Source organism: Peromyscus eremicus, chromosome 17, assembly GCF_949786415.1.
Source record: "Peromyscus eremicus chromosome 17, PerEre_H2_v1, whole genome shotgun sequence".
Lineage (NCBI taxonomy): Eukaryota > Metazoa > Chordata > Mammalia > Rodentia > Cricetidae > Peromyscus > Peromyscus eremicus.
In genome coordinates, this window is record NC_081433.1 from 58900613 (window position 1) to 58914186 (window position 13574).

Genomic DNA, 13574 nt, shown 5'->3' on the forward strand with positions numbered 1-13574 from the left:
GAAATGATGCTGAATGGGTGTGCACTGCAGGTGAAATGATGATGGATGGGTGTGCACTGCAGGTGAAATGATGATGGATGGGTGTACACTGCAGGTGAAATGATGCTGGATGGGTGTGCACTGCAGGTGAGACGCCGGAAAGGTGTGCACTGCAGGTGAGATGCCAGGACATACTGCAATGGTCAAGAGAGTGTCTCAGCTGACCTGCTCTGGTGATCGGAAGGCCAAACACTCTGGCTGTAATGATAGAACTCTTATCCAGTGTCTGATAGAAGTTGATGCAGAAATCCAAGGCCAAGCCCCAGGTGGAGCTCCAGGAGTCAATCAGCGAGAGAGAGGAGGGATTATATGAGCAAGAGATATTAAGACCATGATTGGAAAAAGCACAGGGACAAAAAGCCAAACTAGTGGAAACGCATGAACTGTGAACCAATGGCACAGTAACTCCCATGGAACTGGACCAGGCCCTCTGGATAAGTGAGACAATTGATTAGCTTGAACTGTTTGTGAGGCCCCTAGGCAGTGGAGCCGAGACATGTCCTTAGTGCATGGGCTGGTTTTTGGGAGCCTGAGGCCTATGCTTGGACACTTTGCTCAGCCTTGGTGTAGGGAGGAGAGGCTTGGACCTGCCTCAACTGAATGTATCAGGCTGGGCTGACTCCCCAGGGGAGACCTTGCCTTGGAGAAGGTGGGAACGGGGAGGGGTGGACTGGGGGAGTCCTGGGGATGTGGGAGGAGTGAGGAAGGGGGAATCTGTGACTGATATGTGAAATTAAGTTAATTATAAAATAAAAATACTATATATAAAAAGAAAGTGTTGCTGAAGATAATGCACTGTGGAGACTGCAGCACTCCCTCATACCTTGTGTTAGTCGTTGGTTATTCCCTAAAGAAAATGTCTGAGGATTCTTCAGTTTCACAGCCTGGACTGGCATGACCCGACCTGAGAAAGGATTTATAGAGGATGTTTGAGTCACTTTTGTGTCTTTGGAAAGCCAGATGCTCTCCATTGATTTGTTGGGTCTAGAGCAAGAGAATATTTTTAGCTTAAGTTTTTCTTTTTTGGGGGGGTCTGGTTTGGGCTTGGGTTTTGTTTCCTTAGAGGTTTTGGTATTCTTCGCTTTGGTTTGAATTATTATGGGTTTTTTGTTAATTATTTTATTCTTGTTGTTGTTTTAATTGTTGGCTAAGGCCATAAACTGTATACACTGACTGCCCTTTTTAAGTCTCTGTTGAGCAAAATGACTTTTAATGAATAAAAAATCAGTTTCCAACTCTTCACTTTTACAACCCTTGATTGTGTGCCTGTTTGTGTGTGTGTGTGTGTGTGTGTGTGTGTGTATGTATTTCCCACTCGTAGTGCCTCCACGTAGCTCACACTGACCTCTGTCTTGCCACGACTCTTGTCAATCTATTGATTCAAGATTTGCACCATCATACTCTTTCTAGTATCTGAGGGCTCACCTGGGCTCAGGTGGCTCCAGACAGACCAGTCAAGAGTTTCACTAACACAGCTTGAGTGAGCTCTGCTGACTCTCGGGGTGTGGGGGGGATTTTTATCACTACCTATGTGACTTCTCTTTGTTTTGTACCACCAATCTCTAAAAGTCTGAGGCTCTGAATTGTATCGCAAAATAAAAATTAAAAAAAAAAAAAAAGTCTGAGGCTCTTCCCCAGATGCTGTTCATTTCAGAGGACTCATCCCTCCTACTCCACGTCGTCCTGACCTCATTTTTCAGCATCCATTATTTTTCACCATATGGATCTTAAGGAGGGAAAGAGCCATCCCTGTACAGTGTTTTGCAAGTGAGCCTTGATACAGATAAAGTTTCTAATGAAGCAGAGAGCTAGATATCTGGGTTTGGAAGGCTGAAGTACTGAAGGGCTTCCTCCATGACCCCAGAGAAGCTCCTGGAAATGGCACCTTAGCTTCAGGTCATTTGGGGGTGAGATACTTAGCAGGGAGGTAATGGCTGTAGCATATAATGTCAGCAAACTCCTCCCTGGACATTCTATTGTATCTTGGGGATCTCTGCCATTCTCTGTGATGTCACCAGTGTTGTGGGACCACCAACTGCCCTTGGGACATTTGTTCAGTGTCTACAGGTCACATCCACAGCCATGTTGGTAAGACTGAGCAGGCTGCTTTGGAGATGGAATGGAGAGCATAGGGAGACCAGAGAGAGGCAGAAAAAGCTGGCCTTCAGTGTCAGTGCATCACTTAAGAAATAAATGGTCCTGGGGAAGCTCCGTGAGTCCTGTGCAGGGGATGGGGAGCTTCCTGAAGGAGGGGGGTTCATCTGGGCTTTTTGGAAGTGAGGCTCAGGAGCTTGGAGCGACTTGGAAGCAATGGGCCTATTCTGCTTCTCTGGGTTCCTCAAGAGCAGCCCCAGAGTCAAGGCTTTCTGATGGTTAGTTTGCCAGAGAGCCAGGGATGGTCAAGGCTGCAGCTGCTGTACTGAGACCCTTGGATTCACTCTGAGTGGGAAGGAGGCACGGAGGGACTAACGAGGCTTCAGTACCAGCACTGCACTTCACCCCGACTGTCTCTTTAGATTGTGTACCACCAATAACAGGGAGTTAAAAGTCACCTGGCTAAAGCCAGAGGTTCTCACACTTTACATGACACATACGAGCAAGGCAGGAGCCACCGAGTGCTGCCACCTGCCAATGACCCTTAAGGTTTCTGAGTTCATGGCCTATTCCTAACCAGTTGTCTTTCCTCAAACTTGAGTGCAGGTTTGGGTCATCACTTTTCCTGTGACTATTTGTTCTTGTGTGTGAGAGCTCACCTAAGGAGCCCCAGTACTTAGGCATCTCCAGCCTGACCTGCTACTAGTTGGTCACACCTTTGCTAACACCATGATGACCGGGATGAATTCTGCATAAGTTTTGGGAAAATTTTTGTCATTATCTATGTGACTGATCTTTGGTCTGACAGGACACCCACAATCCCCTACCATTCCCACACATTGTAACTACCATATGGGTATTTCTTAATGTTTGTTCACTTCAGGGAACTGATCTCCACCCCCATCATCCTGAGCTAATTTCTTAGCATTGTTTATTTCTCATCTGATTAAGATTTTAAGGAGGGGAGGAGCCATTTCTGGGCCATGTTTGGAAAGTGAGTCTTCACCTCCACACAGGATAAAGTAGTGAAAAGATTCTAATGAAGTAAAGAGATGATCTAGTGCTGTGAGATAATGCTTTTGTACACTGGTTTAATAAAATGCTGATTGGCCAGTAGCCAGGCAGGAAGTATAGGTGGGACAAGCAGACTAAAGGAATGCTGGGAAGAGGAAGGCTGAGTCAGGAGTCACCAGCCAGACACCTGGGAGAAAAGATAACAAGGCAGAACTGAGAAAAGGTACCAAGCCATATGGCTAAACATAGATAAGAATTATGGGTTAATTTAAGTACAAGAGCTAGTCAGCAATAAGCCTGAGCTTATGGCCGAGCAGTTGTAAATAATATTAAGCCTCTGTGTGATTATTTTATAAAAGGCCACGGGACTGTGGGTGAGAGATTTGTCCCAACCACGGGCCAGGCAGGACACAGGAAATCTTCTGAATACAATCTGGTTTTGGTAGGAGGAGATGCTGAAAGGCTTCTCTTGGATGTCATGGAAGGCTCTTAGAAATGGTAGATTGGCTTCTGGTGAAATGGGAAGAGTTAGTTAGCAGGTAAGTGAGGGCTATTGGCAGTGACCTTAATCGACCCTTCTTTGGACACTCTATTGTATCCTGGAGAATCCTTGGTGTCCTCTGTGATGTCACCATGGTTGTGGGGACACCAAATATACTTGGGGCATTTGTTCAGTGCATATAGTGTTACCCATAGACAGGTTGACAAGACTGATCAGACTGCTTCAGAGAGATAATAGAGAACATAGAAAGACTAGAGAACAGCAGAAGGAAGCTGGCCTTCAGTTTCAGTATAAAACACCAAGAAATAAACGGGCCTGTGTGAGGCACAATGAGTTCTGAGCAATGGATAGATAGCATCCTGGAGGATATGGACTTGAGCTGGGCTTTCCATTAGTGGGGTTCAGGAGGTCAGAGTTTCTGGGAAGCAATAGGCCTCTCCTGCATTCTGGGTTCCTAAAGAGCTGACTCAGAGCTGAGGAGTTCTGATGGTTAGTTTGTCAGAGAACTAGAAATTGTCAAGGCTGCAGCTGCTGTGCTGGGAGCTTTTTAATTTCATTCTGAGTGGCAAAGGCCAGCAGGAGTCACAGAGTGAGAAATGGTATGTCAGGGTAGGGTGCTGCTGCACTTAATCTTCAGTAGATTCCTTTAGGTTCCAAGAAGATCTGATGCCAATAACAGGGAGGAAATTTCCCCTGGCCATGCAGCCAGGGGAGCTCAAATTCAGTTGCTTTTAGTCTTATTACAGGAGATGAGGGGTGGGTGGTGGTAGGCACTGTGGAGTCCAGGACTTACCTGCATAATTTCAGATATGAGCTGACATTGTCCCCTAAACTAACATGACTAGGCTCGTTTAAGCCTTTATGGCCAGTGGGACTGCAGTAGGGGCTGAGGTACATGTCTGGCCATAGTGGTTGGGACAGGGACATCACTTATGGGCCCCGGCTTGAGGACAGCTACCCTAATCTTTGGAGGCTTCACTGGGTTCTGTGCATTCTCTCTTCCTCAGACTTCTTGGGACTCTATGCCATTCTACTACACTAGTTAACTTGTGTTTGTTTACACACAGCAACTACTGAGGATTCACCATTCCCACCCTCCCTCACCAAGCAGGAGCAGCAGATAAACAAGGTGGAGAAACTGATCCTTCAGCTTCAGAGGATGACCAAAGAGAGGAATGAACTGTGTGTAATCCTGGCCCATTATAGCAACAGTGATTTGAACAACATGTAGTCATTAGGCCCATTTCTCTGGTGACTATCTTGACCCCATATGTCTTCCCCAGAATTACACAGGTCACAGGATGCTGCACCTCCAGGGTATCCTCATGCCCAAACAGATTTTCCTAAGTGCATCTGAGAGGCAGAAATGAAGCCTGTACAAGAGTGAGATAGGGACATAGGCTGTTCTGCTTCCTCCAAACGAAAATCAGAGTCTGTAGCCTGAATCACAGTCTGGGGGAAGGGGCAGTAGTGTGTGAGCTCTCAACATGCATCTCAAAAGGCCTCAACAAGTGTTGGCTTGTGGGAGATGCTATGTCTGTGAGTTTATACTTGAGTCTTTTATACTTGACCAGCAGGTGCTTGGGTGCTGGTTGTTCCTGGCAGCCATGGGAAGGGCCTGGTCCTACTTGGCACATCTCAAGTGTGTGACTTGAAGGCCTAGAGTTCATCACTGCTCCTCTCTGGTCTTATTTCTTATACTCTGAAACAATGCCACCTCCATACATTTTGTGGGCACCCTAATAGTATGTTGTGTGTGTGTGTGTGTGTGTGTGTGTGTGTGTGTGTGTGTGTGTGTGTGTGTGATGCTCCAGATCTTGGGAACCAAGGGTCTGTGGCGGGGCATGAGGATTTGCCTGCCTCACAGGTTCCAGTTGATTCCAGTGCTGAGGGCAGGGAGCCCCAATTTGAGCAGAAGTGCTCTTGGTCCTTGTGCTGACCTTGGAGACATATTGGAGTCTTCTGGGGAGTTTATAAAGCCATCCTGCTGTTGGGTCTCCTCCCTGGAAACACTGATTATGTGCTCTTGGCATCTGTGTAGCAAAGATAAAGACAAAGAATCCGTGTCCTAAAGACAGGAGAAACATCACAGATTTCAGATGGGATCAGGTCTGTGTCAAAGGCTTATGGGAACTTCTTAGAGAGCTAGTCTATTCCTCCAGGCCAGTTGAAGGTGCTCACGCAGCCCTGGCTCCCTCCCTTTAGACACCTTGCCTCTGCTGGCCTGGGGCCAGCATAGTGAGTCCAATAAGCACCAGGAGGTCCCTGGGATTAGGAGCCAGGATATGGCATCCACTGGACTGATATGTTCCAAGACATAGCCTGAATTCATGTGATCCTTGAGTCCTGTATTCATCGGGTTCTTTGCTCCTGGGGCCACGCCCTACCACAGGATGAATGAGTTAGGGAAGTTGAAGATGGAGCATAAGCAGGTGATATTGGACCTGTACAAGTTGTCCAAGGAGACTAATGAGGCCTTGGACAAGTGTAAGGAGCTGACTGAGATCAACTCCTACAGGTGAGTGCCTGACTTAGCTGGGACCCCAGCACTTGGGAAGGACTGCTTCTGCCCTTCTTTGTCTTTGAACCAAAGTGGGGGCTCTGGTTCTAGCCCGTGTGCTTCTTAGCCAGCAACCTGCCTCATAGCTCTTGGACTTGGGCCTCCTGGACTCAGTTTTCCTAAGAGTGAAGAGTCTGTGAGGCCCTCCCAGCATTTTCCTGCCATCCTGAGGAATTCTAGATAGAAAAAAAAAACCCTTTGCACCATGAAGGGTTCTCAGGCAGCCCTGGGCCTCTGGGGCTCTGGCAGGGGTTTACAGAGCAGATTTCCATGGGGCCCATAGATGGATTCTATTCCAGTTTGGTTTTCTTGCTTCCCTAGAGCATGTTTGTCCTCTACCTGCTGGTGTTTCCCCAGTACCATGGATAGAAAGCCACAGGTGGGGTCCACTTGGAGGTACATGGATCTCTTTTGGTGTCAGAGTTTTCAGAAGTACTTTGAGTCTTTCTGGAATTTTACTCTTTTCTGGATTGGGCCAGCCTATAAGTCATGTTGGCATGGCTATTGTGGGCTCCAGTCTGGGGCTGTCTAGCTACCTTGGACCTTGCAAGGATGTTGATAGTTGGAGATGGGCATGGCAGATGGAAGCTGGCTGGGGCTCACCATTTTTTGGTGGTGGTTCAGCATCCTGCACAGTCAGTTCCTGAGTGAGTGGACTCAGCTGAAGAAAAGAAGTGAACATTGAGACATGAGAACAGAAAGCTGCAGGGGGAGCAAATTTTGTTGCAAGAGTCCTGTGAGGAGGTGAGGAGGATCTGTAAACTCTGAGCCAAGAAGCAACAGGTAGGCTGAGACCACTTGGGCAGGCTGCCTCTTTTCTAACAAACACACACCCATGTAACCATCTACCCACTTATCCATCCACGCACCTACATGCCATCCAAGTGTTCATTTCTGTGATCATTCACAAGACTCTCTGGGGGAGTTAGTCTCTTGGAAGAAACTTGATTGGCAAGCGAATCCTCTTGCTCTGCTAGAAGCTGCAGTCCATTGAGACAGGCAGATCAATCCCATCTCCCACACCTGCATGTTATTATAGCAGGATTGGTGCGATGTGGGGAGCCATTCAGGGAGTAACACAGCTTTGAGGGGTTGAGGTCAGGGGCCTGGGGTTCACTTACTTTGCAGGGTTCATGTAAAATCACAGGTGGGAAGCAGCTTGCAAGGAGGAGTACCAAAATCAGTAAAAGGTCCAGCCTTTATCGTTTTTCTCCCAGGGTCCATGGAAGAGTCTAACAACCAGCTGAGGATTCTAATCTGAGGGATATCAAATGAATCTAAGCACACTGAGTTCTTTAGTCCATTCACCTTATTCTTCTAAGTCAATTCTATCTACACAGTTTCTTTTCTGTTCTCACACTTAGCTCCTCTCAATCCCTCCTGCTCTCAGTCCCTTCTGCTGTTTTCTCATGTCTATCTAGTTCTTTCCATCTCCGTCCTCATCTTTGTTCTTCTCAATCAAATTCCCCCAGTGCTGTGAGGGAACCAGTATATATACTCAAACAGTAATTCTTTGGCAAAGCAATGAGAGGCTTGAAGTTTTCAGAGTCACAGAGAGGTGATAAGGATCCACACATAAAGCAATAGTTGTCAGCTAGATTAACAACCCCAAAGGGGAGAGACTAAAGGGGAGTTCTCTGTTAGGGTCAACTAAAGGCTAAGATCAATTAGAGAATCTAGGAATAGCACCTGGCTGAGGAGGAATGAAAACTTAATTTGCACAAGAAAGAAGCTTGGCACCTATCACCTGCCTGGCCTTGAGGGCAATCTCTTGGGTCAGTGGGAAGTAACTACCTTAACTAAGTAACTAGCAAGTGGCTAAAACATCACCCAGGAATGTGAGCATTAAATCTCTTTAGTTAGGGTCTTGTGTAAATAACCCGGGGTGAAGATAAGGAGTTGAGGATTTGATTGTTAGTGCTTCTTTTCTCCGTCTGTGGGTGAGATGAGCTAATGTTTATTTCTCTGCATTTGTCCTTGGAAAAAGGTATCTTTGCTGAAATACTTTTGTCTGGAGAATGGCCCTGGCCAGATGTATGTTAATGAAAAAATAAACACAGCTGGGGACAGTTGTCTGATTTCCCCAAATGTATAAGGAGAGTTGTGCCCAAGATTGAGATGCAGTCGTGAGATTACATGTACACATAACATGGAGATGCATGGTAAATGGGGAGGATCATAGCTGTTATTGCACAAGAAGTTTACAACAAGAGACAGCCAGTTCATTCAAAAGGCAGTAATTCCATAACGCCTTGTGTGATGCTTTCCTCTAACAGAACCCTTAGTTCGGATAGGTTGACCTTCTGAACTCTAGTTGTCACTGCTGTATGCTCCATGGACTTTTGCTGCCAGCAGCTCTCAACAGAGGAGAGCCCCTTGTAAATGCCAAATGAGTGGCTCTCACTGTCATCTTTTTGGGTGGCCTTTTCCTCTTGTGCTCCCTCCCTGCATCTCAAGGTTGTCTCTTCACCTTGCTGAGCTTTTGGTCCACTTTGACTGAAGCCTGAATAGCAACTATTCAGCCATGTTTTCTGTGAGTGGTGCTAACAATTTCTCCCAGCCAGAACCTTACAGGCTGGAGCTGACTGGATGACCACAGTTATAGGAAGGGCTTTATGACAGGCTTCAGGCAGGAGTGGAAGTTTTCAAGAGAAAATTTCTCCAAAGAACTAAATATAGTCTGGCCAAGGAGAGCATGCTCTCCTAGGCATTTTGAGTTCTTATGGGAAGAATAGCAGAGTTGTAGATCTTGCTTGAAACTCTGCTATGCATAGTCTAAATAAAATTATTTGTCCAGCATGATTTCCTCCTCATTGCTTTCTGCTCACTTATGATTTTTGCAGTTTTTTTTTTTTTGTGTGTGTCTGGGTATTGTATATGCATGTCTGTGCAGATGTGCACATTGGTGGGTGTGTTAGAAGACCAGATAATGTATTGTGTCTTCCTCTCTTTCTCTTTCCTTTATTCCTTTGAGCCCAGGTCTCTCACTGAACCTGAAACTTCCTGCCCTGGCTAGGCTGGCTAGCCTGAGCTCTTTGGATTTCCTGTCCCTCCCACATGGAGACTCCCTTCCTGTTTTGTTCAGTCTCATCTGATTGCTACAAATTTAGTTGCTCAGAAAGTGGAAGGATGTGGTAGATTTCTCTTCATTTTTATTCGTTTTAATTATTTTAGAATCAATGTGTTTTTTAATAATTAACAAAAATCAAACAATACAGCTATTGTAAAAATTAAAAGTAGACTTCTTTCCTTTCACTGCACAGAGGTAACTTCCCAGGAAATGTCTGATTTCTCACTGGCTTCATAACATGGAATCCCATAGTGCATCTCTGTGCTGACATTTTGTTGCTGACTCTATCACGTGCTTATCTGATAAGATAAGTAGGACAGATTCCCTACTCATAGTTGTGTAGAGTGCTCCATTTCAGAAGACCACTGCAGGTGATTTCACTAGCACCCTCCTGACTGACCTTGGCTTATTTTATATTCTATGTACCATAATCTGGTGAAAAGTTCCTAGGGAATGACCATGAGTTGCTTCCTTTTTCTTTCGCAATCAAGGTCTTCTGTGGAGGAACCAGTGTAGGTTCAGTGAAGAGACTATGATGGGTCAGTTGGAGCTATCTTGAGGCTTTGTTAGGAGCCCTCCTTGGGGGCTTGGACTTGTGTGGTCAAGCTCAGCTGTGCAGATTTTATCATTTACCTGCAGGATCAGTGAGTCTCTGGGTGGAAAAGTTCCTGGAGGGGAAATAAATGCAGGCCAGGGCAGTAGAGCCTGGGTAAGTTGTTTTTTTTTTTAAATTTTTATTTTGCAATACAATTCAGTTCTACATATCAGCCACGGATTCCCTTGTTCTCCCCCCTCCTGCCCCCCTCACCTTCCCCCCAGCCTGCCCCCCATTCCCATCTTCTCCAGGGCAAAGCCTTCCCTGCAGACTGAGATCAACCTGGTAGGTTCAGTCCCCTCCTCCCAGGCCTAGCCAAGCAACCCTGCATAGGCCCCAGGTTTCAAACAGCCGACTCATGCAATGAGCACAGGACCCGGTCCCACTGCCTGGATGCCTCCCAAACAGATCAGGCCAATCAACTGTCTCACCCACTCAGAGGGCCTGATCCAGTTGGTGACCCCTCAACCATTGGTTCATATTTCATGTGTTTCCGTTCGTTTGGCTATTTGTCCCTGTGCTTTATCCAACCTTGGTCTCAACAATTCTTGCTCATATAAACCCTCCTCATTCTCGCTAATTGGACTCCCAGAGATCCACCTGGGGCCTAGTCATGGATCTCTGCATCCAGATCCCTCAGTAGTTGGATGAGGTTTCTAGCTCGACAATTAGGGTGTTTGGCCATCCCATCACCAGAGTAGTTCAGTTCGGGCTGTCTCTCGACCATTGCCAGCAGTCTGTTGTGGGGGTATCTTTGTGGATTTCTGTGGGCCTCTCTAGCACTTTGCTTCTTCCTATTCTCATGTGGTCTTCATTTACCATGGTCTCCTATTCCTTGTTCTCCCTCTCTGTTGTTGATCCAGCTGGGATCTCCTGCTCCCCCAAGCTCTCTTTCCCTCGACCCTCGCCCTTCTCTACCCCCACTCATGTCCAGGCTGTTCATGTAGGTCTCATTCTATTTCTCTGTCATTGGGCGATCCCCGTGTCTTGCTTAGGGTCCTGTTTTCCAGGTAGCCTCCCTGGTGATGTGAGTAGCAGTCCAGTCATCCTTGTTCTACATCTAGTATCCTGCTATGAGTGAGTACATACCATGTTTGTCTTTCTGAGTCTGGGTTACCTCACTCAGGATGATTTTTTCTAGATCCATCCATTTGTCTGCAAAGCTCATGATGCCATTGTTTTTCTCTGCTGAGTAGTATTCCATTGTGTATATGTACCACATTTTGTTTATCCATTCTTCAGTTGAAGGGCATCTAGGTTGTTTCCATGTTCTGGCTATTGCAAACAATGCTGATATGAACATAGCTGAACAAGTGCTCTTGTGGTGTGGTTGAGCATTCCTTGGGTATATGCCCAAGAGTGGTATAGCTGGATCTTGGGGGAGATGGATTCCCAATTTTCTAAGAAAGCTCCATATTGATTTCCAAAGTGGTTGTACAAGCTTGCATTTCCACCAGCAATGGAGGAGAGTTCCCCTAGCTCCACATCCACTCCAGCATAAGGTGTCTTCAGTGTTTTTGATCTTAGCCATTCTGACAGGCGTAAGGTGGTATCTCAGAGTTGTTTTGATTTGCATTTCCCTGATGATTAGGGATGTTGAGCAATTCCTTAAATGTCTTTCAGCCATTTGAGTTTCCTCTGTTGAGAATTCTCTGTTTAGTTCTATAGCCCATTTCTTAATTGGACTGTTGGGCATTTTGATGTCTAATTTCTTGAGTTCCTTATATATTCTGGATATCAGTCCTCTGTCAGATGTGGGGTTGGTGAAGATCTTTTCCCATTCTGTAGGCTGTCGCTTTGCCTTGTTGACCGTATCCTTTGCTCTACAAAAGCTTCTCAGTTTCAAGAGGTCCCATTGATTGATTGTTTCTCTCAGTGTCTGTGCTACTGGTGTTCTATTTAGGAAGTGGTCTCCTATGCCAATGCATTCAAGACTACTTCCTACCTTCTCTTCTAGCAGGTTCAGAGTAGCTGGATTTATGTTGAGGTCCTTGATCCACTTGGACTTAAGTCTTGTGCACGGTGATAGATATGGATCTATTTGCAGCCTTCTACATGTTGATATCCAGTTATTCCAGCACCATTGTTGAAGATGCTTTCTTTTTTCCATTGTATAATTTTGGCTTCTTTGTCGAAAATCATCTGTTCATAGGTGTTTGGGTTAATGTCAGGGTCTTAGTTCGGTTCCATTGGTCTACATGTTAGTTTTCATGCCAGGATCAAGCTGTTTTTATTACTATAGCTCTAAAGTAGAGCTTGAAGTCAGGGATCGTGATGCCTCCAGAGGTTGTTTTATTGTACAGGATTCTTTTGGCTATCCTGGGTTTTTGTTTTTCCATATGAAGTTGAGTATTGTTCTTTCCAGGTCTGTGAAGAATTGTGTTGGGAGTTTGATGGGGACTGCATTGAATCTGTAGATTGCTTTTGGTAAGATTGCCATTTTTACTATGTTAATCCTGCCTATCCATGGGCATGGGAGATCTTTCCATTTTCTGACATGTTCTTCAATTTCTTTCTTCAGGGACTTAAAGTTCTTGTCATACAAGTCCTTCACTTGCTTAGTTAGAGTAACCCCAAGGTATTCTATATCATTTATGGCTATTATAAAGGGTGATGTATCTCTGATTTCTTTCTCAGCCCGTTTGTCATTTGTATATAGGAGGGCTAATGATTTTTTGAGTTGATGTTGTATCCTGCTACATTGCTGAAGGTGTTTGTAAGCTGTATGAGTTCCTTGGTTGAGTTTTTGGGGTCACTTATGTACACTATCATGTCATTTGCAAATAGTGAAAGTTTGATTTCTTCCTTTCCAATTTTTATCCCTTTGATTTCCTTTTGTTGTCTTATTGCTCTAGCTAGTCCTTCAAGTACTATATTGAATAAGTATGGGGAGAGTGGACAGCCTTGTCTTGTTCCTGATTTTAGTGGAATCTCTTTGAGTTTCTCTCCATTTAATTTGATGTTGGCTGTTGGCTTGCTGTAAATTGCCTTTATTATGTTTAGATATGTTCCCTGTATTCCTGATCTCTCCAAGATCTTTATCATGAAGGGGTGTATGAAGTTTGTCAAATGCCTTTTCAGCCTCTAGTGAGATGATCATATGTTTTTTTTCTTTCAGTTTGTTTATATGGTGTATTACATTGACAGGCTTTCATATGTTGAACCACCCTTGCATCCCTGGGATGAAGCCTACTTGATCATGGTGGATAATTGTTCTGATGTGTTCTTGGAGTCTGTTTGCCAATATTTTATTGAGTATATTTGCACCAATGTTCATGAGGGAGATTGGTCTGTAGTTCTCTTTCTTTGGTGCATTTTTGTTTGGCTTGGGAATCGGTCTTTCTGTTTCTATTGTGTGGAAGAATTTAAAAAAGTATTGGTATTATCTCTTCTTTGAAGATCTGGTAGAAGTCTGCATTGAAACCATCTGGTCCTGGCCTTTTTTTGGTTGGGAGACTTTTAATGACTGTTTCTATTTCCTTAAGGGTTATTTTTCGGGTCTTGAAATATTTCCCTACCTGTTTCATTGCTTTTTTCATGATTTTCTTTAAGAAATTTATTGATTTCTTACAATTTTTTATTTGTCTTTTCCTCAATTTCATTTTTCATTTTTACTTGGATGGCCTCTAGCATCTTCCTGATAGTATTCTTAACGTCTCTTTCTTCTGCTTCTTCTACATTGTGATGTTCAGGTCTTGCT

General features: G+C 45.0%; 1 long non-coding RNA gene across 1 annotated transcript; it reads left to right on the top strand.

Moving 5' to 3' along the window:
- Positions 1 to 2049: 2049 nt before the first annotated feature.
- Positions 2050 to 4892, top strand: LOC131894656 (uncharacterized). The gene is made up of 2 exons (XR_009374981.1): positions 2050 to 2127; positions 4717 to 4892. It is a non-coding gene; the product is annotated as an uncharacterized LOC131894656 (long non-coding RNA).
- Positions 4893 to 13574: the final 8682 nt, after the last annotated feature.